Source organism: Mauremys reevesii, linkage group 6 (genome assembly GCF_016161935.1).
Source record: "Mauremys reevesii isolate NIE-2019 linkage group 6, ASM1616193v1, whole genome shotgun sequence".
In the NCBI taxonomy this organism is placed as follows: Eukaryota; Metazoa; Chordata; order Testudines; family Geoemydidae; genus Mauremys; species Mauremys reevesii.
The window spans coordinates 47,070,662-47,097,238 of NC_052628.1; the positions used below are offsets into that span (position 1 = coordinate 47,070,662).

A 26,577-nucleotide genomic window follows, 5' to 3' on the forward strand; every position below is an offset into this window, starting at 1 on the left:
TGCCTGAGCCCTGAGCAGCTCTTTAACCTTCATGTTGTGAAGGCCAAGACTATAACAGGGTTCAAAAAAGAACTAGATAAGTTCATGGAGGATAGGTACATCAATGGCTATTAGCCAAGATGGACAGGAATGGTGTCCCTAGCCTCTGTTTGCCAGAAGCTGGGAATGGGTGACAGGGGATGGATCACTTGATTATCTGTTCTGTTCATTTCCTCTGGGCACCTGGCATTGGCCACTGTCGGAAGACAGGATACTGGCCTAGGTGGACCTTTGGCATGACCCAATATGGCCGTTCTTATGTTCTTGTAACCCTTTTTTGTGTAATGTGGGGTTTGTAGAGCCCCTCACCACAGCCTTTATTTTTTCAGTGAGTAGGAAAGTTATGGAGCACAACATGCCCCCATCTGCTCTTTTCCAAAGATGGGTTTTCAGGGGGACTTTTCACTTAAAGTTTTGCCCCATCTTATAGATCATTAAAAAGCCTTCTCAGTCATTTGGCCTGAGGCATTTTGAGGTTCTTCATGCAGTTTAGAGCCTATATGTTTAATTGTTCCCCAACAAGATGCTCCCTACCCTCCATAAAACATGCTGCATGGAAGAAGAGAATGGGCTCATGAGTGAAGGGGCGGGGGCAGAGAGGAGATGCACTGAATGGTAGGCTCCATTTCCAACTGTGGCTGATCCACAGGTACATCTGCAGAAAGCTAGTGCTGTCTGAGCCAGCATTAGTTCCCAGTGCACCAGCTGTAACTTCCCTATGTCATGGCTAGACAGTATGGAGCAGAACTCCCTCTGCATAGCTAGCCAGGATTAGTGGGCCTGGTGGCCCAGATCCCCATACATCGCAGGTTCTTCACTGTCTTCTGATGACCCATCCTTTACCACTGTAGTGGAACTGTGGAGTCTTAGCTCAGGCCTCAGGATCAGAGGGAGCTGCAGAATTTTTGTATTAAAATTTGTTCTCCTTATGAAAAGTTGGGCTAGACTTCCCTTTTGCTGAAGTATACGATATAGCAAAACTTTAATTTCCAGTAACTTCAAAGGAAGTAGGATGGGAATCCTCAAAGCCAGAAATATTATAGCAATAAACAACCAGCCAAACAAAAACAGCACATTTTTGGTCTCTGCTAGCAATGTGAGAGGTCTTTATGAAGTGCTTAGCTTCTGCTTTATTTTCTAATCTGATATGATCTGTTTTACAACTGCAAAGTATTACAAGTCTTATCCTTTGGTGGTACAGTATTTTCATTAAGCTTGTGAAGAAGATGAGATTCACACCAAAGAGAAATAGAGACTAAGAGGACTGTTTATTTAGGGGATTATAGCAGCAAGTTATTGAGTGCTAACACTCTAGAGGATCTTTGTTTTCGTGATTTCTTCATCCATCTGGATTAGTTTCTGCTGCTGCAAGAGGGGAAGAAAAGTAAATCTACCCTGTAGACAAACTATAGGGGAAAATGCTTAATTTCTGTGTAAACTAGTGGATTTATTTTAGCACAGTCAAGAGTATTTACCTGTGCTACTCAGAATGAAAATATTGTAGGCAAATTGTCAAGTAATTCAAGGCCAAAATTAGGTTTTGAAAAACCTAATATTTATAGAAATATTTCATCAATTAATTTATTTTCTTTTAAAAAATGCCACTGAAAAACAGTTTTTGGTTTGGATTTATATATTTCAGTCCCACACAGCTGAATATTCTTTTAGGACATGAGAACAAGTAAGTGACACAAGCTGATTTATGAAAACTGCAGTGAACTTAATTAGCTTAAATTTTTATTGTCCAAGCTGACTGAAAAGCAAAAAAGAAGAAATAAGTATACTGGATTTTTTAAAATAATGCTTTTGCTTGTTTTTAAATCGGAGGTGTTACTAACACCACAAATACTGCAATTTGTGGTATGTGTATAATTATCTATATTGGTCAGATCTTCAGCTGCACTGGGGCACTGTTTGGCTCACCTGAAATGGGAGTACAGGTGACTTTCTGCCCCCTATGTGCTGAACCCTGGGGTTGCTAATAGCTGGTTCAGCCTTGGTGTGATTTATAGGCAATGTGTAATGGCTCCTTGGGGAAGATATGCCAGTAGAGATTGCTAAAGAGCACTCCCTCCTCCAGTAGTCAGATTATTTTTGGCCTGCACTGAATTATATCAAATGTCAATTTCTACAAATACCTTCCTGCAGGAGGAGATCCAGATCCTGTCCCCTTACATGGATCCTCTCATTTCTCTCTGCAAAGAACTCCTTCTTGGACCTAATTCTCCCCTTTCCCATCTGGAAAATTGCTCAGTAATTTATGATTTGATCAAAAGATCAAACTGTGGTCACTTTGGTCCTGCCACACTGACCCTATTGATCTTCTGAAAGATTATAATAGAAACTGAATTTTAGTCTTGAATCCCCTCACTCACAAAATATATACCAGTTACTCAAGACAGTACTTCTTGGGAAGTCAATGGCTTCAAAGGAGTATAACAATTTACAGCAGCTGAGGGTCTTCCCCCTTAGTTATCCATGTCTGACTGTAGAAGCACTGGCTGAGGCTTGACCCTCTCAGGGGCGGCAGGGAGCCACACCGGCTCACTGCACACTGTTGAGGAATTAGTTTGGCCGCAGGAGTCTTTCCTGGCGGCCCTTGCGGAGGCAGAAATACGTACAATTATGCCAGGGCTGTAGGGCAGGGCAGGGCAGTAATAAGTCCGGTGCTCAGGCAGGGCTGAGCAACACCAATACAAACAGAAGCAAGCCGAGGCCCTAGGTCAGGGCGGGGCAATATGGAGTCAGGAGCTCAGGCAGGGTGGAGCAACAATAGTAGGCCCAAGCCTCCAAAGGCCTGGGAGAGGGGGAGACTGCCACCCATGAGTTAGGTGGCAAGGGGGACGCAGGCCCACCCACTCCACTGCATCCCAGGCCGGGGCCCTAGCAGCGGTAGAAGACCCGCTGCTGTGTCAGTGGGGATCCTGGCCACAACACACTGACATGGGCTCTGGCAGGGCTGCAGCCAGACTAGGGTCAGCTGCCCCCAGGCTACTTCTGGACTCCCCCTCTTGTGGTACCTGTCACAGTGCTGTCCTCCGGGGGCTCCAGCACCAGCGGTTCCTCAGGGCAGTGGCCCAGCAGCTGGCATGGCAGCTCCTCTGGGTAGCGGCCGCAGGGCAGGTCCAGCCAGTCCTGGCAGACACCTTGGGCCACAGGGGTTTCCCAGTCACAAGCTAGGCTGGAGACATCTGGCCTCCCCAGTGGCTAGGGCCCTATTGAGCTCTGAGGTTGACCCTTTTTACTTCCAGCTCGCTGTCTCACCCTCTGAGGGGTGGGCTCAGAGCTCCCTAGCTCCGCCCACTCTGGCCTCCTGATGGGCTTATCCTGCTCCGGGGCCGCAGGGAGCCAACCGCCTCACTACACTGACTCAAAACTTGCCTGCTTTTTGTTTCTCTCAAACAAAAATAAAGATATTCTCTTCATTTCAGAGGGAATAGTTTTTTCTGACTTGTGGCATTTATTAGGGCTCCAGGTTTGAGGCTGAGAAATGTGTCTTTGGAATCATCCTGTTTGCTTAGAGTTAGGGGAAATCAAGACAGTCAGAATGGAATTCAGTCTGATTTTTGTTTCTGATCCTGAAAGGTAGATTCTGCACCAGAAACAGCTATATCAGTGTGCCCAGCTAGTCTGGCCAAAGTAGAAAGGGTCCACAGCACATCTGTCTAAACTAGCAGCTACAGAGGTTGAACATATTGTTCTCAGAAGCCCTTGAAGCGTTGATTTTTAAGTTTTAACAGTTGTAGTATATGTTCCACTGATGCAAGTAAAAGTTTTCAGACTTAAAAGATAAAGATGCAACAGATGATCCACCCCACCCCCAAAAAACATCTTTCAAGATCCATGGATCCTACACATGCATATCACAACACGTGGTGTAGCTCATCCAGTGAACTAAATTTCCCAACAACAACTATGTGGGTGAAACAAGACAATCACTATGCTTTCGAATGAACTCACACAGGAAAATGATAAAAGACAAAAACACCATATAACCTGTGGGTGAACACTTTTCACAAAGTGATCACTCTATATCTTACCTATCAGTCCTCATCCTCAAAGGAAACCTGCACAACACTTTCAAAAGACGAGCCTGGGAGCTGAAATTCATAATCTTGCTAGACACTAAAAATCACTTAATAAAGACACTGGATTATGGTTTATTACAACAATCTGTAACCCACTAACCCCCCTTTTGTCCTATGATTACAGAGTGTTAACAGGCCATTCTGAATGGTCTCTTAGAATATGTGCTAACTACTTACGCTAAACTAGCTGTTTGGCCTTGTATTTAGTTGTGACACTCTGATTGCTTTTCCCATACCTGAAGAAGCACTCTGTAATTCAAAAGCTTGTCTCTCTCACCAACAGAAATTGGTCCAATAAAAGACATAACCTCACCCATCTTGTCTCTTCATATCCTGGGACTGACAAGGCTACAACAACACTGCATGTAACAGCTGATGCAGCAATTTCCTATCAAATGTAATCAATTCAATATTCATAGGAAACCCAGGTATATGTAAAAATCTAAAATCTGTCTCTGCCTTTACATAATCTTATTGTCCATACACCCAGATATAAGTATTCCTTTATATACTATATTTTAATTACTGTAGCTTTTCTGGTGTCTGGTCCAGTGTTTGAGAACACCATTACAGAAGAAGTAGGAATAATGATAAATCTTATGTTCAGTAAGACATATAAAACTCCTCTCTGCTCCACAGTATTCCTAGATTAATAATGATAACAAAAGTGATGTATGTTCTTGGAAGGTGAAGAGAATCAAGGATCTTGTTGGTGATTTGTCATTTTGGCAAGGCTCAGATACCACAGTCATTTCTGACCAGATTCTGATCTCAAATACATTGATGTACATCCAAAATAACTCAATCAACTTAAATGGATTTACACCTGCACAACTGAGATAAGCATCTAGCTCATAGTTAGAAGTACAGAGAGTATGCTGGAATTATTCTTCTCATATGTTATAAAAATCTAAATCCATCAGGATTTAACATGTTTAAAATTAAATAGAAGCAATAAGGCACTCTAGAGCAAAAACTGAATTCACTACCAGTTGCAGCTATTTACAGTATTTTCTTAAGTAAACTGATTCACTTACTACTCCACAAAAGTAAATCAGTTTACTTTGGAGATGTCTATAAAAACAACTTTTGGTTGCTGGGTTTTTTTTTAACCACTTAATTGGAAACATTTGGGTTTGTTCTGATCTCAATGTGCAGGTGCAACTCTTGTTAATGGGGATGCTTGTCAAGAATTGAAGCTTTTTTCTCTTTTCATGTTCATTCTCTGATAAGTGTAAATTGCCTTATTATATAAGCTAACAATCTTTCCAATGTGAGTAATTTCAATGGAGCAGAATAGTGACAAATAGACTTGAAATGTGACCAACATGCTTGTCTGATGGCATGTGCTGCCCTAAAGGATGAGATTTGGGAGCCCATTTTGGACTCCTTAAGATAGTAGAACGCAGTTTCATTATGGAAATCACAAACTTAAAAGGCTAATGGTCCAATTATCTGTTGCCCTGCACCTTGTGCAGTCATTTACACTGGTGCAAAAGAGTATGAAGTGTGTGTAAAAGGCTGCCATTCTGATTTGGACTAGTGTAAACAACTCTTCAAGATGCAAAGCAATGGAGAAGCAGACTTACAGCACCATGACCAATGAAGTTTTAATAGTGGTAGATTATCTCTTAAAAATAAAGGGCCAATGAAAATCTTCCTTGTTAGAGGTTGCCCAATCCTATAACACACTATTGTGCAGAGTGCTTGTAGGGCCATATCTTACAAACACTTGTGTTTGGTGCCAATCACAACTGTGCTTTTTTCTTAAAACACAGACAAACAAACAAACAAACTAACCCTGTAACCCTCCCACCACAATTTCTTCAGAAATGTCCAGGTATTTTGTCAAATTAGTAGGCAACACTAAAATAAATCAGTTTATATGAATTCCTGTTTCTGAGGGTTAATGCCCTGGGATATTCTGGAGTTGCATATAAAGAGGATGGTCACCAATAAAGTTGTCTAATCTCAGATTAATACTATTTAGGACACGCTTTGTCCTGAAAATAAAGGGGAAATGTACAGCTGAAGAAATCCCAATGGCAAGACTTCTAGGCCAGTCTGAGGTTTTTCCTGTAAATGGGGGGTTTTCCTGTGCTTTAAGTTGTAATCAGTTGCTTTTCTACTAAACAATACTAGTCTAAGCAAAAGTTTTCCTTTAAAAAAAAAAAACAAATAAACCACAATCTTCCCCACCCCCCCCCGCCCCTCATCTCCTTTTGGTAGAACAGAGGAAATTTATCAGACCTAAGAGTTCTGCTTTTCTTTTTACCTAAGTAATTATTTTTGGCTAGTTAGCTTTCTTGATGCTCACTCTTTATTCACTGATAACTGCTTTGAACCACAAACCATATACTCTGTCACAAGCAAATGCTAAATTTAAATAATTTAACAAAACTTTAAAATACATTGAGCCTAGTGCTGCAGTCTTTACTCAGGAAAAGCTTTTGTTGGAGTCAATGGTACTACTGGCTGAATATGGACCATCCTTTGTTTAAATTGTTTGCTGTGTCCAACATTCTCCCATGGTTCCATCACCTATAGCATTTATTATTGACACTGAAAGACTTAACATTTTGAGCACTACATGACAGTGAAATGGTAGGTGCTCTACATAGCCAAAGAGGAGAAAATGAAGGGAATCCTCCTTTCTCTAAAGCTACTTATGTAGGAATTTGAAAAAGACAAAGGAGCATGGTCTGTTCTCATTAACACGTGTACAGTAACGCCACTGGATTTTCAAGAGTGGAACATGGTCCCAAGTATATGACCTATGATAATTATAAGCCAGAGATTATATTGTTAATTCAATATTTAGCAACATTAAGGGTGGGATTTTCAAAAGAAATCTCCATTAGCCCATCTCTGCTCCTACTGAATGGTAAAACCTGGACTGATTTCAGTGGGAACAGAATTAGGCCAATGCTGAGTGGTTTTGAACATCACATCCTAACTTTTTACCAACTGAGGTCCAGAAGCATTTACCGCAAAATCATAACTAGTAGGCAAGCATGTAATAGGACTCCACATTAGTCAGATTATCTGATTGAGGGACTAAATGAATGAATTGCGGATTAAAAGAATTTACCTAAATTCTTAATTTTGAAATTTACTGTCAAATTAAACTTCTGGGAGAAAATGCAGAAATACTATTTTATGACTTATGGCATAAACCAGAGAAAAATATAGTAATGCTGGAAAGTGTAGAAGGTATCATTGCATAGGATAAACATGCTTAGTAATGATCATTTGCATAAATTTCTCAGGGACAACACCTTTTACAATATTACATTCCTATATTATGTGGTAGGTAGATGGGAGAATTTCATGTTATCGTACACTGTGAACATGTCAGTAAAGAAAAATGTAGAGTGGTTACCATTGAAATATCAATGTTTACCAACAGTGACCACTCCAGATGCACATTAATTTCTGAGTCTAACTGTATAGCAAAACTGCAGTATGCATATCGGATATTTTGGTTGGTAACTGTTGTTTTTTTTAAATGGAGAGCAACTTATAAAACTTCCAGAGAGTTTGGCAAATTTCCATGTGTTATAGATCTGCAAACACTGCAGTGAATTCAGACATATTGAACAAAACCATGTTTTCTTTCATTGTGGACCTCAGTAAGGCTCATTATCCTGTGCATATGCAGTGTGTAATGAATTCATTCATGTTACACTTGAAAACACACATCCATCATACCATCTTTGTAAAGTAAGCTTTTGGTGCTATTGTTGTAATAAAGGTAATTGTAGTGACCATACAAAAGGTCTAGGAAGACTGTCTTTGAAATGACTGTAGTTAATGGAGTTCACAAGCAGTTAATTTGATCCTGAATGAGGGCACCTTGAAATTATTACAAGGCATTTATTTCCAGGAAATGCATCTCTTTAATAGTTTTGAGTACTTATTTCCACTCACCTCACCCCAAGATAGTAAATTAACAAACTGTGGGTGCCTTGAAGGAGATAGTAAATTAACAAACTGTGGGTGCCTTGAAGGTTAAACTTGAATACCCTGTTACATGTTACCTTTCTCAATAAATATAAAAAGGATTTACATCCCAAGATATTATATCTGTCAATACATGTATATAGTAGTGAGAATGCTTTGATCATACGATTATGAGAGATAGATAGGTGGAATGAAACTTTTCAAATATTTTTCTCTATGAGAGCTGTTCAGCTAAACAAACTAAAATATTTACAGAATAGCTCTGATACTAGATCATATTATCCAAAATACATTATGTATGCATATGGTATGCAGACAATGCAAGAGTCGTAATTAGACTTAACTGACTTGATATTAATATTAGCATAAGCCTCAACGTGACATTCTTCATGCACTGGAATTTTAGAAGGGAAGTCCTTTGGATTCAAGTCTGAGTCTGAGTTCATATTTACATTCTGACAGCTCACTCCTGAACAGCCTAAAGCAAACATTTAAACCGAATAAAAAGTGAGAGAGGCATATCTGACACTGACTTACAAGAAACAATTAGATTTTTTTATGGTAGTTAGGTGAAGGGTTTATTATGTATAAATCCATGTGGTCACCCCATCTCAAAAAAGATATATTGGAATTGGAAAAGGTTCAGAAAAGGGCAACAAAAATTATTAGGGATATGGAACGGCTTCCATATGAGGTGAGATTAATAAGACTGGGACTTTTCAGCTTGGAAAAGAGACGACTAAGGGGGGAATATGATAGACGTCTGTAAAATCATGACTGGTGTGGAGAAAGTAAATAAGGAAGTGTTGTGTACCTCTTCTCATAACACAAGAACTAGGGGTCACCAAATGAAATTAATAGGCAGCAGGTTTAAAACAAACAAAAGGAAGTATTTTTTTCACACAACACACGGTCAACCTGTGGAACTCTTTGCCAGAGGATGTTGTGAAGGCCAAGACTATAACAGGGTTCAAAAAAAGAACTAGATAAATTCATGGAGGATAGGTCCATCAATGACTATTAGCCAGGATGGGCAGGGATGGTGTCCCTAGCCTCTGTTTGCCAGAAGCTGGGAATGGGATGGATCATTTGATGATTACCTGTTCTGTTCATTCCCTCTGGGGTACCTGGCATTGGCCACTGTCAGAAGACAGGATACTGGCCTAGATGGACCTTTGGCCATACTGGGTCAGACCATTCTTATTATGTATTACTTAAATAGTGCTATCAGCATACAGGAGGCTGGGAGGAAAGTGTTCTGATGCACTTGGCCACAGGCAACTAAGACATCTAATTTTATTGTCCAACAAGATAATGTGATTGTCCAAATTTGTTGCCTGTGGTCTCATGCTGTCAAATTAAAATGAAATATTGTTGCTGGTGAGATTATCTAAAGGCATTGCTCTACATTCTGCTTGTTTTGTTGTGGACTGTTGAGACAAGGCTTCTTATTTTAATTTTTTGTTTTTGTTTTCAGCATGTCTGACTCATGCTTGGTCTGATATATTAAATTGTGTGCTCAATTTAGTGTAAATTAAAATGTACCTGCTACCACCAGACTGAGGCTGGGTCAGAATTAACAATCTGCAAAAAATTATTTCAAGTTCAAGCAAAATAAATCCAATACCCAATTAATCATAGTTAGTGTCCATCTGGTTCAAATCTAGATCTGATCATACAGAACAGCATTAGTCAAGTCCTCCATTCATGCTGTCTGCTGTTGAGTGCTCATTCCGACTCTGTCCATGAATATATTGTGTCTCTGATTCCCATTCAGGTTTATAGAGAATAGGCTGACAGGCCAGGAGCTTCTACTTTGCTGCATGTATGTGAATTGGTTTGTTTTGATAAAGTAATTGTGGAAAGATGCATTCCACTACTGCAGTACTACAGGACAATTACAAGAGTATTTCCACCGCCAGTAATATATCCTAAAAGACAGCTGTACATGGTAGTGAAAAGCTTTGTTAACTATATATGCACACTGCCATTTGTTGTGGATTTGATTGGATTATCGTGTAATTTAAGAGTCAACCACTGAAGTAGGATGTTCTCTTCTTCCTCACTCAGAAACCAAAGTATAAAGCAGTCCAATAGACTGTCAATTTACATATTAAAATAATGATGTCATAATGAGTTTTTTATTTTTCAGTCAGACACTGTCTGAAGACAAAGTACTGAAGCCATTTTGTAGCCTGGTGAATCTGGAATCCTTATATTCAATGATAGCACATAGATCTGATTTTTCTTAAGCATCATTTCTAAAAGCATCAAAAACATAGGTTTTGTCCATCCCTATAGAAATGTTTTGATAGAAGGGCCAGGATTCTCTTTCACTGCTGTGGGTTACAGCACAGCACATTTTAGCTTTTGTAAAGCCTCAAAAGAAAAAAAATAAATAAATCCTCTTTGAAAATTAAGACTTCAGTCACAATGAAGTTTAAGTCCATCATGAACTACAATGTGACTCAGATATGCCTGTCTTGATCTCTGTGAGAATGCTCCTAATTTTGTCTATATCAGCTCTTGACTAAGTTCTGCACTATGTTCCAAATGGGGGACAACCAAATGATTATATTTGATCACTGTCTTCAGTAGTCTGGGCCACCTAGCAATCCTGTATAAAAGGTGGATCTCCATGAAATAACTCACTAACAGCTTGAAAAGCTAGAAATTGTCATCATATTTTGGGACTTATATAGGACTATTGGGAAATGTTTCTCAAAATAAATACAAATTTTACTCTGACTGCTAAACTGGTGCATAATATGCCTCCATCATCTCTTAGCACACTTTCTAACATTCCTCATGCTCAGTATTTGGTGGAAACGCCGTTTGGCTGAATAGTCATTCCTCAGGGAAAGAGTAAATACTTCTGCAGTGTCACATATATTTAAAGTTAACCCTTTGCATCCTTTGTTTATTTGCCCCCTCATTACTCTTTCATCCTTTTCACATACATCAGGAAACAACTGGTTGCATCATACTTCCAAACATCACATCTAGCACCTGCCCAGTTGTGTCAAAGCCTGACTTCCATAACTAAAGTTTTAAGTGGTTCAGAATACAAATTGAAGGTCTTTACAATCAAGTCACTGGTTGGCCTTCACTACTTCTCCTGGAAATAGAACTAGTGCTCATTCTATGCATGAAGAACTGTTGCATGTCAAGAGTGCACATTTTCAGATAGTCTGTCCATCTATCACTTCTCATTATTGTACTATAAAGGAAATAGCAATTTATTATTGATATAGGACAATTTACCAAATTCTACTCTCATTAACAATGGATTTACGCCACTATAAAAGCAGCAAAGAATCCTGTGGCACCTTATAGACTAACAGACCTTTTGCAGCATGAGCTTTCATGGGTGAATACCCACTTCGTCGGATGCCACTATAACTCCATTAACTTTAATAAGGTTAATTTAAATTTATACCCTTATAGCTGAGAGCTGAATACAACCTTATGTTTCTCTGAGAGGCCATTTGAAGCAGCATTTTGTTTTCATCTTTCATGGAGAATGACATGTAATTGTTCATCCAAGAGCCTTCCACATTTGGCTATCACATGGGTAAACTAACAGGGCACAGATTACTTTTTTCCTCAATGCTTGCTGAAGACACAGTCCAGGTAAAGACCTGAAACCCTTAATGGAATCAACCTTTGTACTAGATAAACTAAAAATGTTGATAAATTCACAAATCTGTGAAAGAAAGGTAATTGTATATTGTTTGTTATTGAGATTGGAGTTTGATAAAAGTAAGCAGCTATAAAAAATGTAAAGTGGGTCATAGTGAGTTGACTCATATGTATGGTCATTCACTGGCTGGGATAAACTCAATTCTGCTTTTTTTCCAGTTAAGAAGCATGAAAATATATCTAGAGCATGATAAATAATTCTAATTGTGATATATTAAGGTGTCCTCTACATCAATCCTATGCTTTTCCATTCTTAGAAAAACCAAATTAATCTCTGGTGTAATTCTGACTTCAGATAAATATGACCCCTACACTTTATCTATGAGACTCAAAAAGTATCTCCTTTCTATAACGTTCTGTAAAAGTTAAATTTGTTACATTCTTTTTAACACCAAGAGATTTTTCATTCCTTTTTTTGCACATGTATTGTTTTTATTGTGACATGTAAGATTTCTCCTTGTTTGAAGTGTAGGATTATGTTATCTGTACTTTTTTGGCTAATGGAGTTCTCGACATGAGATACAGGCATTTTAATCCTAGACACTACTTTTAGAACTTCGTTTTGTTGTAGTTGCACACAGAGAGCTATAAGTTAGTCCTCATGAAGCCAATAATTCAGATATAATACTTGAGGAATTCCTTTTGGTTCAATTATATTTATTTTCCCAAACATTTTGTTTGAGTGAAAATGAGATGGCTATCTACTGTTTCCTTATTTTTTTGCAGGAAAGCAAAGGGTTGTTGACTTCCTCTCCCCTCCCTTCCTTCCTTCTTTCTGAAGGTACTGTACTCATCTGAAAAAAGAGAACGAAGTGATTGTTCCTGTTCTCTTAAGTCATTTGAAACATTGTCCTTGCTAGTTTTCTAAGTTTACTGCAATCTCTACACAGGGAGCAAGAGAGATTGCCAACAGGAAAGCAGGTAGAGAGCTTAGCTCATTCCAACTTCAACAATTGGTAAGTTAACCAAGAAAGCATTTTACTTAAATCTGTTATTTTAATATATACACCTTTAAGTACAGGACAGACATTTATCAGCTACCAGACAAAAGATAATGACTGTATGCATTGGCATGCAGTATACATTTTCTTTTTAAAATATCTAGAGTCAGCCTTTTAAGATACTGCCATTAGTAGTATGAGGTTTAACCAATATTGAGGAATGGTTTCTCAGTGAGGTTGATAATGTCTGCAGTATTCAGTGTTGTAAAGTCAATTACTCAGCTTCATATGAAAGAATTCACCTTTCCAGCAGCAACTGTAGCTTGTTTTAGACTTCACTGACTTTATATTGAAAGTTTCAGCAAGGTTTACTGTGACCTCGCAAAGACAGAGATAGGATAAGTAGGTTCATAATTGATAGGCTAGTATAGTTTGTTCATCTCTGACCATTACTTCAGACATATTCATTCAAGTATTACACTAAGCAACTGAGCTGTCATCAACCTGTGCCATAAAAGAGAAAGAATTACTAGGGTTTTTTTTTAAATGGAGCTGTGTAGTGTGTGTGAGAGAGAGCGCGCAAGTGTTTGTATCTCAGTGCCTGTGGTATATGCAAAGCAGTGACATTTGACCAGTTAAGTGAGATCCAGTTTCATTTTTAAAAGACTAAATTACAAGGTATGTCACAAATACTAAGATTAACCACCAGTGTCAGTAAGATGATAAAATGCTGGCTACTTATTTATATTCCTTATCAGCCACTGGCTGGTCAGCTACAGTTTCCAAGTATCGGGTACAACACGTTAAGCTAGCAAAGTTTGACTGCACTGTCAGCAGAGTATGATCTAAGAATGCATTTTATTTTTATAAAGCAACTCGACAGAAATAACAATTTTTTACACAGGAAGGTGCAGTGCGGATGAGGAGTAGAAAAGGTTTCTACATAAGAGAAGCCTGAACATCTCTTGAGCCCACATTAACTTGCAAGTGAGACCTTCTGAGTTTTAGAATGTTCTGTGGGACATTCAAGTCCCTGGCAGCACAGCTTCAAATGCAGGGCAGGGAACCCCAGAGCTGGTATAGACAACTCTGGCTGCTGGTGGATCCTCTGAAATCCATGGGTTCTGAGGGTTGAGCCTCCTTCTCAGAGGTGGGGATATATCTTTCTCCAATGACTGAACAAATACATTTTTCCTCCTTGTGGCTCCTTCTATAGCTTCCTCTCCCCCCCCCCGCCCGCCTCGGTAGGGAGTGATCTATCCTAAATTAGCAAGTTTTCTGATAAAATAAAGTGCTGGAGAAACATATAATAACTGCTAATAAATAGAAGGAGCTAATCAATTTATTGTTTAATGTGGTTTGAAGTGAAATGTATCAAGTTTGTCTAGTTTGGTGCAATGAGCATTGGTTGATAACATTTTGTAGGTGAAGTATTTAAGGTTACCAGTGTAGAGAGACCAGTTCTCAAATGCACACGTGAAAATGAGGTGTACTTTTTTATTTGGATACCCAGTTTGGCACTTAGCTGGACAAAAGCTCATTTTATGTGACCAAGTACTGATTCAGACAACCAAATGTGGGCTTTGGACATCTATTTAGGTGACTACATTTGAAAACTGGGCCCCCATTCATTTGCCAAATAAGATAAATAGAGAAGTCGTTTTGTTAATTTAGCTTGTAAAGTATGCAATTTGCTCAGTCTACAGCTTCTGAGGCCATGGAATTTCTCTATTCACTGCTGTTACCACAGTACAGATGAGCTCAAGCTGCAAAATTTTGATCTGGATTGCAAACACCCCAAAGTTCTGGGAAGGTTGGATCCAGCATTTAGGGTCAGGAGCCAATTGCAAAATGTAGATCCAGACTTCAGTTTTGACGATCTCTACAAATTCATGTATGCTTGAAATCTGGGCCCATGTTTACTACATATCCTTTCTTTGAGAGCTCTGAAGAGAGGGGATTCTATGATCCTGAAGCACAAAAAGTGTGTATACTTGCTGTTATAGTAGCTAATCAAAAAATAAAGTGCTGGTTCTAAACTCAGTTCTCTATTAATGTTTAAATAAAATAGCAATGCAGAATGATAGTTTATAGTTTAGTTGTAAATATAGACCCTGAGCTTTGTACTTCATTCTCGGATTACATCTTTCAGTTACAATACTTTTTTTTGGTCATTTGCAATGTCTTTTACATTGTGCATTTTTTGTTATAAAATCAATACAACATGATTTTATATAATACAATTGTGACAAACTAACTTCTCTTTGAGAGTTTAGGAAATTGAGTTTTGTCCTTGTCTCGTTGTTGTGAAAAAGTTATAGGCAGAGTATCATAGGTTATGAATGCCAACCTCCTTAAATTTATAGTATTTGTTACTTTATAGCATAAGCTTAATGTTTGTGAAATATTTTAGTGATTAATTCCTATATTATTTGAAACATTGTTTTCATGGAAGGCAATAAAACAGGTATTTACCAGAGACACACGTTTTAAATCTTACTTAAAAGCTTATTGGTACCTTTGTTAAAAATAAAAACATAGTTACAGCGTAGTTTTGAATTGAGCTGTTTGGATCCCCAATTCCCATTCCACAGGATAGTCTGAATATAATTTTCTTAAATTGTTCCAAAATTAGAATGAAAGTTTGAAATTTCCCATGAAATGAAGGTTCCAAAATTTCATTTGCAAAAACTGAAATATTTAATTTCAATAAGGTCAAACCTTTTTTTAAAAAAAATGTCATAACCTTTCATTTCAAGTTTAACCGACTTGACTTTTATATAACATAAGTCAAAAGATTTCAACTTTTTTATATATTACATTGTTATAAGTTATAACAGATCATAACAGAAAGTTGAAACAAAGTTGAAATGAAATATTTCAACCTTATCTAAATGAATCATTGAGAAATTTGCAATGACAATTTCAACAAAAAATGTTTAGCAGAAATGTTTTTGATCAGCAGTAGTTTTGAACTATTATGTACTAACTAGCTAATATATAAGTTAGTATAAGGGTAAGGGCCCAGTCCTGCAGCCTTACTTCTGCGAGTAGCTCCATGGAAGTCACAGGAGAAAGGTCCTGATGCAAAGCCCATTGAAGTCAATGGGATTCTTTCGATAGACGATCTTCTGCTTGTAAAAATTTGTGCGAGTGGAGCCATGGTCATATACACCAGCTGAGATTTGGCTCTTGGGTTCTAAATGTTTAAAATGTATTATTTCCTCTCACATTTTGGCATCTCTTATAGCTGTTGTGTTGTTTGTGTTTTTTGGCAATGGGAGAATTTTTACCTTGAATTATCAGGTATTTGAACAGTCTTGGCCTAATTGTTCTTAAGGCAACTTGGGCATAATGTGGATACAGATAAGTTATAAAGCTGTACCTACAATACTGCATATTTTGAGGCACTGCAGAATGTATATCCAGAAGATAGACGTGTTGGCACACCTATTAATTATCTAGAATTAGAATGGAAGAAAACTTCTTGGCAACCTCAAACCAGTAACGCAAGATAAACCCAAAGTACAGTGGAGACCACCACATTCCTAGAAGTAGTCCTGGACAGACCCTAAGTAGGCTGGAGAATTGATTATCCAAGGCAAATCATATTGAACTTATATCACTGGGGCTCCAATACAGCAAAGGAATCTTCATGAATAGACCATTTAATCCATGCAGATCCCTTTGCAGGTTGGTCCCTTAAATACAATAGCAATAGTCCTATGTAAAAGATGATAAATATAGACGGAGATAAATGTATTCATTATCTGACAGACCTTTAACAATTTTGTGTTCTGAACATCTGCATTAAAGGACCTTTTTGAAAAGTGTTGTTAAACCAAATGAACCATGTATTTTTTAAAACCTAGTAGCTTCTCCACTCCCACTTCCCATCCAAGAGGACAAACTGAGCATGGAGAAGTGAGATCAGAGAAGGAAAATGTCTCAGAGAAAGGATTTTAGAAGGAAAAAAATAAATGTAAGCCTTTAAAAATAAGGCAAAAAGCAGAAAAATTTGCTTGAGAGGAAGCAGACACTGGAAAAGTCTGATGTCACCCTCATTTTCATGTTGAGAAGATAACAGTTATGAAACTCAGCCTGCAGCTGTCTGCTGCTGGAAAAGTTACAATACCATTTTTTTAAAAATTGATAACAGTCAGCATGAGGGTTAAGAATGTTCATCCAGTCAAAAGCTCTGACTAGGTGAATACCTAATAGTTATGCAATATGTTTTGTAAATTACATACTTATTGTACTATGTATAAGATGTCTGACGTGCCTTTGTATCCATTTGGCAGGGATCAATCCTTCTTGCCTTGTATATAAAATACTAATGATTCTAGGAAAGAATCCTATATTTCTGAAAGCAGATAATGCTTTCATTTGATGCCCAGGGAACTTATACCTATGCAATAACAGAAATGGAACTACACAGGTGCTAGTGTGGTTTTCATACAGGAGGGATAGCTCAGTGGTTTGAGCATTGGCTTACTAAACCCAGTTGTGAGTTCAGTCCTTAAGGGGGCCCAATTAGAGATCTGGGGCAAAAATCTGTCAAGAACAGTACTTAATGCTGCTGTGAAGGCAGGGGACTGGACTCAAATGACCTTTCAAGGTCCCTACTAGTTCTATTTATTATATGGAGATATACCTAGCTCATAAATACAGTCACAACAAAGCAATTTCTCCTCTAAATTGAGATCTATAAGGTACTGCAAGAGGGTTACATTAAATAAGTCTTATACTAAAAGAAATTGGGATACTTCTAAAGGTTTTTAAACCGCAATGATATTCCCTATCTGGTGATTTAATTTCTCCTCTTCCACCATTTGCTCCTGGTTTCTTGCTGCATGGTTTAGAAGCTTATGTTATCAGTGGCAGTCAGTAACTTGAATCAGGCAGCAACACAGCTATTATTCTGTTTCCCAACTACCCTGAAAAACAAAAGATGCAAATACCTTTCGCTTTCACCTTTCAGAAAAGACACTAGATGAAAGCCAGCAAATAGTTTGATCCCAACTGTGAAAACTGCACTGTATAAAAGATTTAGGAAAACTGTTTTTCATTAATTGGAAAGCAAATTTGTGTTTTCCTGGCAATTTTTGTAAACAACTAAAATTAAAACTGCCCTAGTTTTCAATGGCCCATGTTTATTGTGAATGTAGGGCACCACTTCACATAAGCAGGATTTTGGAAGCTGTAAAAGGAATGAAAAGTTTAAATGTTCATTGGACCTGAAGGTTCACAATGCTGAATTTACAAAAGCAGTCAGAGGATTTCAGTTAGTATGTAGGTTGATACTTTTCAGTGGAAAACTCCCCTCCACTTTTCTGTATTGGATTAGAATGAAGTGCCATTGATTTGAAATTGGAAGCAATGTGGCAGTGAGATCATACATGGGTTTTTATTATTTTGTGAAGCTGTATTAAAGTGCACTAACATTAGCAATGAGATATCCATTGTCTGATCTTTCGCTTTGGAGCAATAATTTCTCCTTATTCATTGATCAAGGATGGAAACTATATAATTTCTCTGGGTTAGATTGTAATTTTACAGTCTGCTCTGAGTAAAGGGGTAACACATAGCTGCACTATGCCAGGAGCAGAAAAGAGAATGAAATATGAGCCATCAAATGTCCCATTTCCTTTCCTACTTTCTCCTTATTCTGTGTGGGGAGTAAATTACTTCATCCCTTTTCACAGAGCAACTTACACATCCCTATCCAGATACCTGAATGACTACTCCAGCTGGCAAGTAAAGGGGGAGTAAGGGAAGCCATGACTACTCCTATGCCTTTTCTCACTACTCACTTGCTTGCAGGGCGGGCGGGGTGGGGGGGAATATTGGCTAAGCAGTCTCTGCTTGTCACCCCATGACCAAAGTTGTAATTTGATGGAGTTTGTGGGCCCTATTCGATCATAAAATATGTTCTTAATATCTCACACTGGGCCTGCTCATGCTCCTGTTGAGGTAAATGGTAAACACCCACATACCACACACACACAAACACTGACTTCCCTTCTGGCCTTAAAGTCTATATAACCAGGATTGGGCCCTTCTGAATGAGTAAATTTGCCCTTAGCTAAATTTGCAGTATTTATGTATTTCACAATATTTTCTCCACATATAAAATTGTAATAGGAACATTTAAATAGTATAAATCTAGCACATTAAAAATGCACATATTTACTGCATTTCCTTTGGTATCTTGGCACCAGATAAAATCATGAGGAAGCATAAAATTTTAAAAGGATGTCTTCCTCATGGCAGGTCTCCCAGAAGGTAGGCATACCTCTTTCTACATGTGTACATGTTTTGTAAATGGATTTATTGATGCACTCTGTAGCTTTAGTGAAAATATGCACTATTGAAAAATAATTTAGATTTATGGATCTCTTTTTGGAGGGCAACATTTCCCCTCTCTTTCTAATTAAATAAATAACTTGTTAGAACAACTCATGTGTAGGCCCCCCATCCCATATTGCAATTCACTAATGCAGATTTCTGCTGTGTCTACTGAAGCCAATGCAGGATTAGAGTTCTCCTGTGGAAGTTGAAGTAAACCACAGGGAAGTCACTAGTAGAGGATGAATTATCTAATTGCTCCTACGTTTAACAGGAATAAGAGGTGCTCATCTCACAGTAAATATTTATGGAAGTGAAGGAAAAAGAACTCTGGCCACACATGTTGTCCCTTCAAAACAGAGACTCAGAATACCATGCAAATTATCACCGAGTATCTCTGATTAACGCTGAATCCAAACATTAAGTTGTTCCAGTTACGAGAAGCAGTACAGATCTGAAGGCAGAATTTTACCTGCAATCATACAGATACCAGCATCAACCACCTATGTGTCACTGGGAACAGGTCTCAAAACTTCTGAGTCCCAGTATATAGGATGCCATTCTCCTATCCTAGGAGATAAGAAACACCTCTCAACTTAAATATAAGTCAGAAATCAAGAAATTTAATTCAATGGGAGTTACTTGTATCCTGTGGGGAGAGAATCATGATCCAGGATTCTATCTGATGACCTTAATGAACAAGTCCACTAGTCATCCACTACGGGCAACAACGATACACATGAGCAACTGTAACATACTTTGTGCAGTGGTGCAACATGCCCAAACCAGTAAGTCAAAATAATGCATGAGAAGTCTATCTATCCTGGGGTTTAATACAGATGTCCATCACTGTAAAGGATGTGCACCTTCCACATAAAAGCAATAGCAACAGTGAAGTCCTCAGTGGACTTCATGGAATTTCTGGCACTTTTCCATTCCCAGGAACAAACAAAAACTCTGCATGTGGAAAGGTTTTTGTTTTTTTAACTTTAAGTTACTGTTATTTTTATTGTTGTTTGCTTTGTCTTTTTCAAGGTTTATTTGTTTTAGCAGTCAGTTGTTTGATTGGTTTTTTTGGTTGGATGGAGGTTTGAGTATAAGGGTGTGTCAGTTTGAGCATTGTTCTTGTGATGGGAAGCACTTTTTAAATGAGGCCTTTGTGATGACTGATGATTAAAAGTGATTAATAGAAGGTCTAAGTAATTATTGGAGCTGCTTGAAAATTGAAACTTTGATTAACAACTGGATGCAATTTGTGAATATTTTTTCAAAAACCACATCCCCTTTTTGACAACTTCTAGTCATTATTATACTATAACATTTGTGATGCTAAGCTAAGAGAAAGTCACCATTATCATTCTGGGCTTCATTTTTTTCAGAGTTTTGTATCAATGCCATTTAAAATTGGATTGGATTGAAACTTGTCAGCAACAGTGCATTTCTGCCCTATAACTGGATTAAAATAATGAAGCTGAATTTTAGTTCTGAAATGATAATGAAATAAAAAACCACCACCAACAATCCCCCCCCAAAACTATGGTGCCAATTTCAGGTGCTTTTTGACCTGTTGCAACTAACTATTGCTTATTTTTAAAACCTTAATTTTTGCAATCACTAAAGTTAATAAAATAATAATTAAATGTTGTATGTGGGATGTACATTGGTGGATCAGAAGGAGGAAATAGCCTGTTACTCAACCAATTACAGGATTCAACTTTGGGATCACCGGGGAAGGGAAAAAAAAAACAGTGAGGAAGTTATCTTAAATTACTTTCTTGTGAACGCTTGACCTGGTCAGTAAGAAACATTGTTCTGAGGTGGAGCTAAAGCACCAGGGATGTTGCCCTTCACCTTCACATGGATGAGGCAGGCATCTGGTAGTGTAAGTTCTTCTTCTGATAGAACTGCTTCAAATAAGAATTGTTTCTGTACACTTGTAGCCGGTATTTCTTACACCTACTTAAAGAAGAAATACAAACAACAATAGAACGGGAGCAAGGCCACTTTGGGATGAATCCAATATGGCTACATACTCATCACATCTCTTGCTGCCACATTTTTGTTTACTTGCATTGAGAAATAGGCAGCACACTTGGCTTATGAATAGAAAACTCTAAGTTCAAATTTCAGGGCCAGAGTCTGCCCTCAAATATGCATGTCTCTGGAAGCACATGGACCAGAAGTTAGGAGAATACAGCCCTTAACTTTCTATTTTAGTTTCCTTATATTCTATGAAGGAATTATAATTTTTAAACATGGTTTCAGTGTGGTCTTACCATGATATATGCTTGGCTTAGGGAAGTATTTCTCCTTAAAAATGAGAGAAAAGGAAGTGTAGTTAAGCTCTGGGGTAAGGCTTGCCTACAATGCACCCAATTCTGGAGGGCTTTCTCTGAACTGAGAGAACAGCTGAACTACTGTACTGTTGGACTGAGATCACCACCACACATTTGTTTAAAGGGTAATTGACTAAGTCACTGTTGGCCCAGGCTGAACATAGAAGTTAAAAGTAATTAGACTTCTCAACAAAGCAGTTTCTCCAGCAAAAAGCATTTTCAAAAGTAAGTAGGTTTTTCTTTTTAGAACCCTGATCAGACGCTCCACTATTTAATACCCCTTTCCTCTGCTGATGATTTGAAGATGACAACACATTGAACACTATTCTGTTAATGTCTGTGTGGGCAAGTGGGATTCCAAGGTGATCCAGGAAAAAACTAATCATTGGTTCAATGTTTACACTCAATTGTACACATACCAATAGTCATTTTTTAACAGCACCTTGGAGTACTGTAGCTCTCACCAAAATGTAGGCAACTAACAAGTGCTCACCTGAGAGGAATCCACAAAATACTGACAGACTCTCTCCCATATCATTTTATTTTAAAGTGAAAGTGACTTTTTTTCAATAATCACGCTTTTCAAGTCAGTTATTTTCAATAAATCATTTTAAGGACCAGTTTAAGGCAGCCTTTAGTGAACCTGTTCAACTATTTTGAAAAGTAGAGATACAATAAATATACTTGACCATAATTGTTTTGGGGAGTTTTAATTGCTGGGGGGCAGTATCATCTTGCAGTTAAAGTGCCAGACTGGGTCTCAGGATATCTGGGTTCTGTCCTTGTTCTGCCACCATGCAAAGTGTTATTTTTAAAGGTAAAGGGCCTGATTTCCTATACACTAAATGTAAGACAACAGTAACTCCACTGACTTCAGTGGGAACTGAAGGCAGTTAACCGCTCACAATCAGATCTAAAGTGAGTAATAATGTATCCAATTGAAATAGACAGGGATAAGAATTTGGCCAGCACACTGTATTTAAGAACCTCTAATAAAAAGTCAATGGGCTATTTAGCAATTGCAATATATATTAAAAAATAAAATGTCCAGACCTTCCAGAAGAGATTGAATCAAACTTCAGCTACATGTTCATAACTGAAAGTGTACACAACTAAATCCACCTAAGCTTCATAATGATGAGGGATGCATAATTTGTAAACTATTTTTAAGGAACTGGATACGAGACAGATGTGAGTAGTAGATAGGTTATAGCTCCTGCTTGTCAGTATCTGGAGTTGAGTCCTCTTGTTTCATGAGTCCTCCTGTTTCAGTTCACACAAGTTCCACAGAATCTTAGTGGTAGGTTGGTTCCCATCATTTCAGCACCTCTGAATTTCACTTTGAGTTGTGTGAACCCAAAAATTCAAAGCAAAACTTTAAAAAGGTGAAATCCTGGCCATGTTGAAGTAAATGGCAAAAAACTCCCACTGACTTCCATAGGGCCAGGTTTTCATCTAAAAATCTTGTTTTGGAGGTGACATATGGAAACTGATCAAACTCAGCTGGGTATCCCCACAGTAGCATCCCTTCTCTTCACATGACTTCCCTCCACACATCCGTGCACACATTCACACACACTTTACCTGGAGATCTCTTCTTTTAGGCACCTGTTTATGTGCAAATGAAGCATTCAGGAGATGGACTGTCTGGGCCAAAAGACTCATGATATGGGAGCAAGCCAACTGGTTGGCTAGCTTGCAGATCAAGGACGGGAGTCCCCATCTACCAGCTCCTAAAACTTGGGGAGATGGGAGGTTACCAGGCCACTCCCTGGCCCTCTATGGGATAGTAGCAGGAGTGAAACTATGGTGGGAAGGAAGGATATTAAGCCAACCTAAGTCCCCTTGAAAGGTTCATAAGTAGCAGTGAAAGGTTCACTTTTGCAACAAAGCCCTGAAGCAGAAGTGTTTAGCCAAGGTTAGTTTTTCATTCTGGACCCTCTGCAGGGCTCCATTATTTATCTAAAATTCAAAATACTAAACAGTCCAAGAAGATTTTGTAAATGGAATTTCACATATATAGTACGTAATTGTTATGTTTGGTAAATTACACTATTCTGTCTGAAGTCTTCCTTTGAGGAAGCCACAGAAACTGCACTCAACTGATGCAATTTTATCACTGAAGTCCTTTTCCTTCAAAAGTTTGTCATTTATTTGCCCTCAATTTATCTTCACTAACTTTAGTTCCTGGAGAAAAATTTCCTAAAAAGTTGTTAACTTAATTTGGTAATATTCCAAAGGAAAACTGTTTGGTACGTACAATGCTCTGATGCCAAAAGTGTGATGTTTTCAATTGCCAGGGATATATATGGAAGTAGGCAGGAAATAAGGATGGAATGAGATGAGCAGTGATTTAAAATCATAAGCAGTGATTTAAAAAAAAACTATTTTGTACATTTTATAAAGGTGGTGACAAACTCCTTGTTCCAGATTTTGACATGAGTACTGTTATGATTCTTTATGTAAGAGTCTGAAGGAATGTATCCTTTTGACATCAGATCATAACTTGATCTCAAAGCCCAGATAATGCCCTCAGTTACAGCTATACTAGTCCACTAATTCTAATGAGGAAACAGATGTAATTGAGGGCAAAATTTGGTCCATTACACATTAGTGATTGTATAGGCTTTTCACACATATACACAAAGTTGTTTGACACAATATAAAGCTTCATAGGGAAAAATACTGTAATGTATCCAACAACAAAAGTTAATGAAAGATGGTGTGACAAAGCTTCTCCTCTACCTTGGTGGGTCCTGTGCTTATTGGCAGATTTGCTCATCTCAGAGATTCACCATGTGGGTCAGAAAACAGCCCAGAGACCTTCCCCTCTGGTAGAAGCCACAGTCCAGGTCAATTCCTCCTGTGTTTGATCAGGAGTTGGGAGGGGGGGGAAACCCAGGCCCACCCCCTACTCCAGGTTCCAGCCTAGGGCCCTGTGGACTGCAGCTGTCTAGAGTGCCTCCTGGTACAGCTGCATGACAGCTACCACTCCCTGGGCTACTTCCCCATGGCCTCCTCCCAACATCTTCTTTATGCTCACCACAGGACTTTTCTCCTGGTGTCTGATAAATAAATAATAATTGGAGATACACCAATCTCCTAGAATTGGAAGGGACCTCAAAGGGTCATTGAGTCCAGCCCCCTGCCTTCACTACCAGGACCAATTTTTGCCCCAGATCCCTAAGCATCCCCCTCAAGGATTGAACTCACAACCCTGGATTTAGGAGGCCAATACTCAAACCACTGAGCTATCCCTCCCCCTTATAATGCTTGATAATGCTTGTACTCCTCAGTCCTCCAGCAATATACCATCTCTTACTTTCAGCTCCTAGTGCCTCTTGCTCCCAGCTCCTCACATACATGCTACAAACTGAACTGAGGTCCTTTTTAACTCAGGTGTCCTGATTAGCCAGCCTATCCTAATTGATTCTAGCAGTTTCTTCTTAATTGGCTCCAAGTGTCCTAATTAGCCTGCCTGCCTTAGTTGGTTCCAGCAAGTTCCTGCTTGTTCTGGAACTGCCCCTGTTACCTTATCCAGGGAAAAGGGATCTACTTAATCTGGGACTAATGTATGTGCCTTCTAACACTCTCCTGTAGCCATCTGGCCTGACCCTGTCACAATGGACAGATCCCACACAGCAGAAAGGCTGCAGTATTGGTACATAAGGGAAAGCATAGCAAAGAATATACATGGGGCCAAATTTTCCCTAGAGTATTTTCATTTATTTTAAATGAGCTATATATAGGATGATGAATTTGTATAACTGTTTAATAAAGTACTTCATCCTGATACCTGGATCCATATTTATACTAATAATTTTGATTAATAGATATAAATGTGGATTAAGCTATTAAGAATAAGTATTATAGTACTAGATCAGAGGTGTTCTCTCTCTTTCCCTCCCCCACCTCAGACTACTAGCTTGTAGCCTAGTCCTCCTCTCCTGATGACCATCTCCAAAGACATCCCTCTCCCCACAGGAGCTTTCTCAAAAATGAAAATAAATATCCAGAAAATGCAGAAGTGCCAAACACTGTATTCAGCCTACTTGAGGTACAACTATGGCCTGCATGACATATTCAGATGGTGCATAATTTAAGCTTTTATTTAATAAAACAAAGTTTCTAGCCCTCATATTTGTGAAGAAAACCTACCAAATGTGATCTAGGCTGTCTGCAGACAGCCTGAAACAATAGTTCTGAGACTGAACTGCCTGATCCCCATTAATATAATTGGAGTGTCCGCTATAAAGCCCAGTGATGACACTTCACTATCAACATTAATTATTTAATTGCTGATCATTTTAACAGATAAAATGGGGAAGGGGTTAGGAGTGAACCCCTTGGGGAAGAATATGCAGAGGGAAGAACAGAGGAAACAAAGAGGAAGAAAAAGCAGAGAAACAAGGATGTGGAAAAGGAGAGAAACAAAGGGCAAAAACAGCAGTGGGCCTAAACTGAATGCAAAGGCCACTTTGTGTCACTGACACATTAAAGTGGCTGGAGATGTTCAGTTAAGGATCTCCCAATAAGGGGTAGAGGCATGTTAAGAGGTGCACTGGGGATAAGATTACAAAGCTCAATGTAAGCTTTACATAAGAGTCCACAGCACCGTGTTCACTGAACCAAACTACACTGCACAGTGTCCTGTACCCAGTTGCCTTGGGAAACAATGTAAAAGTGTAATAGGAATGATAATGAATCATTCTGCCAAATTAAGGGCAAACTACTCATCTCTGGAGGAAAGGAACTGCAGCATAGACCAGGAGAAAAACACAAAAGGAGTAAAAAAGCAGAAAAGCAGTGATAACACATAAGGACCTGCACACCTAGCCATCCATCTAAACAATTTTCTTTTAACATACTCACTAGCACCATCCAAGTCCAAATTATGCCATAACCACGTTTTCTGGCAAGGTCAAGGCATCAGATTCAGCCCATAGACTACCTGAATTCTGACAGAGAAACAACAGATTTATTCCAGATATGCACCTGTGGGAATGATCTCAGAATCTGGCTCTACATCTTTAATAATTATTTAAAAATATATGAAAATAATGGTACATTGATTTATTTCAGAGTATATTTTTTAAAATTCCCTGGTATAGAAAGTGATAAAAATAAATGTGCCCTGCAAAGTGTTTTTAGCAAATATCT

General features: G+C 38.5%; 2 protein-coding genes across 6 annotated transcripts in view; one reads left to right on the forward strand and one right to left on the reverse strand.

The window, feature by feature from the left end:
• The window catches only part of TNPO1 (transportin 1), a 387,652-nt gene that overhangs the window by 299,607 nt on the left and 61,468 nt on the right, over positions 1-26,577 (reverse strand). Inside the window, exon 1 of one of the 3 annotated variants that reach the window (XM_039544332.1) lies at positions 3,060-3,259. The exons of the other annotated variants lie outside the window; for them this stretch is intronic. The gene's annotated coding sequence lies outside the window, so the exon portion shown is untranslated. Of the gene's footprint in view, positions 1-3,059; positions 3,260-26,577 lie in introns of those variants that run through there. 3 annotated transcript variants of the gene reach the window in all.
• ZNF366 (zinc finger protein 366) overlaps positions 12,666-26,577 on the forward strand; it is a 35,110-nt gene continuing 21,198 nt past the window's right edge. For 2 of the 3 annotated variants that reach the window (XM_039544339.1, XM_039544340.1), the window contains exon 1: positions 12,666-12,748. The gene's annotated coding sequence lies outside the window, so the exon portion shown is untranslated. The remainder of the gene's footprint in view (positions 12,749-26,577) is intronic. The other variant, XM_039544342.1, reaches the window with a different exon arrangement.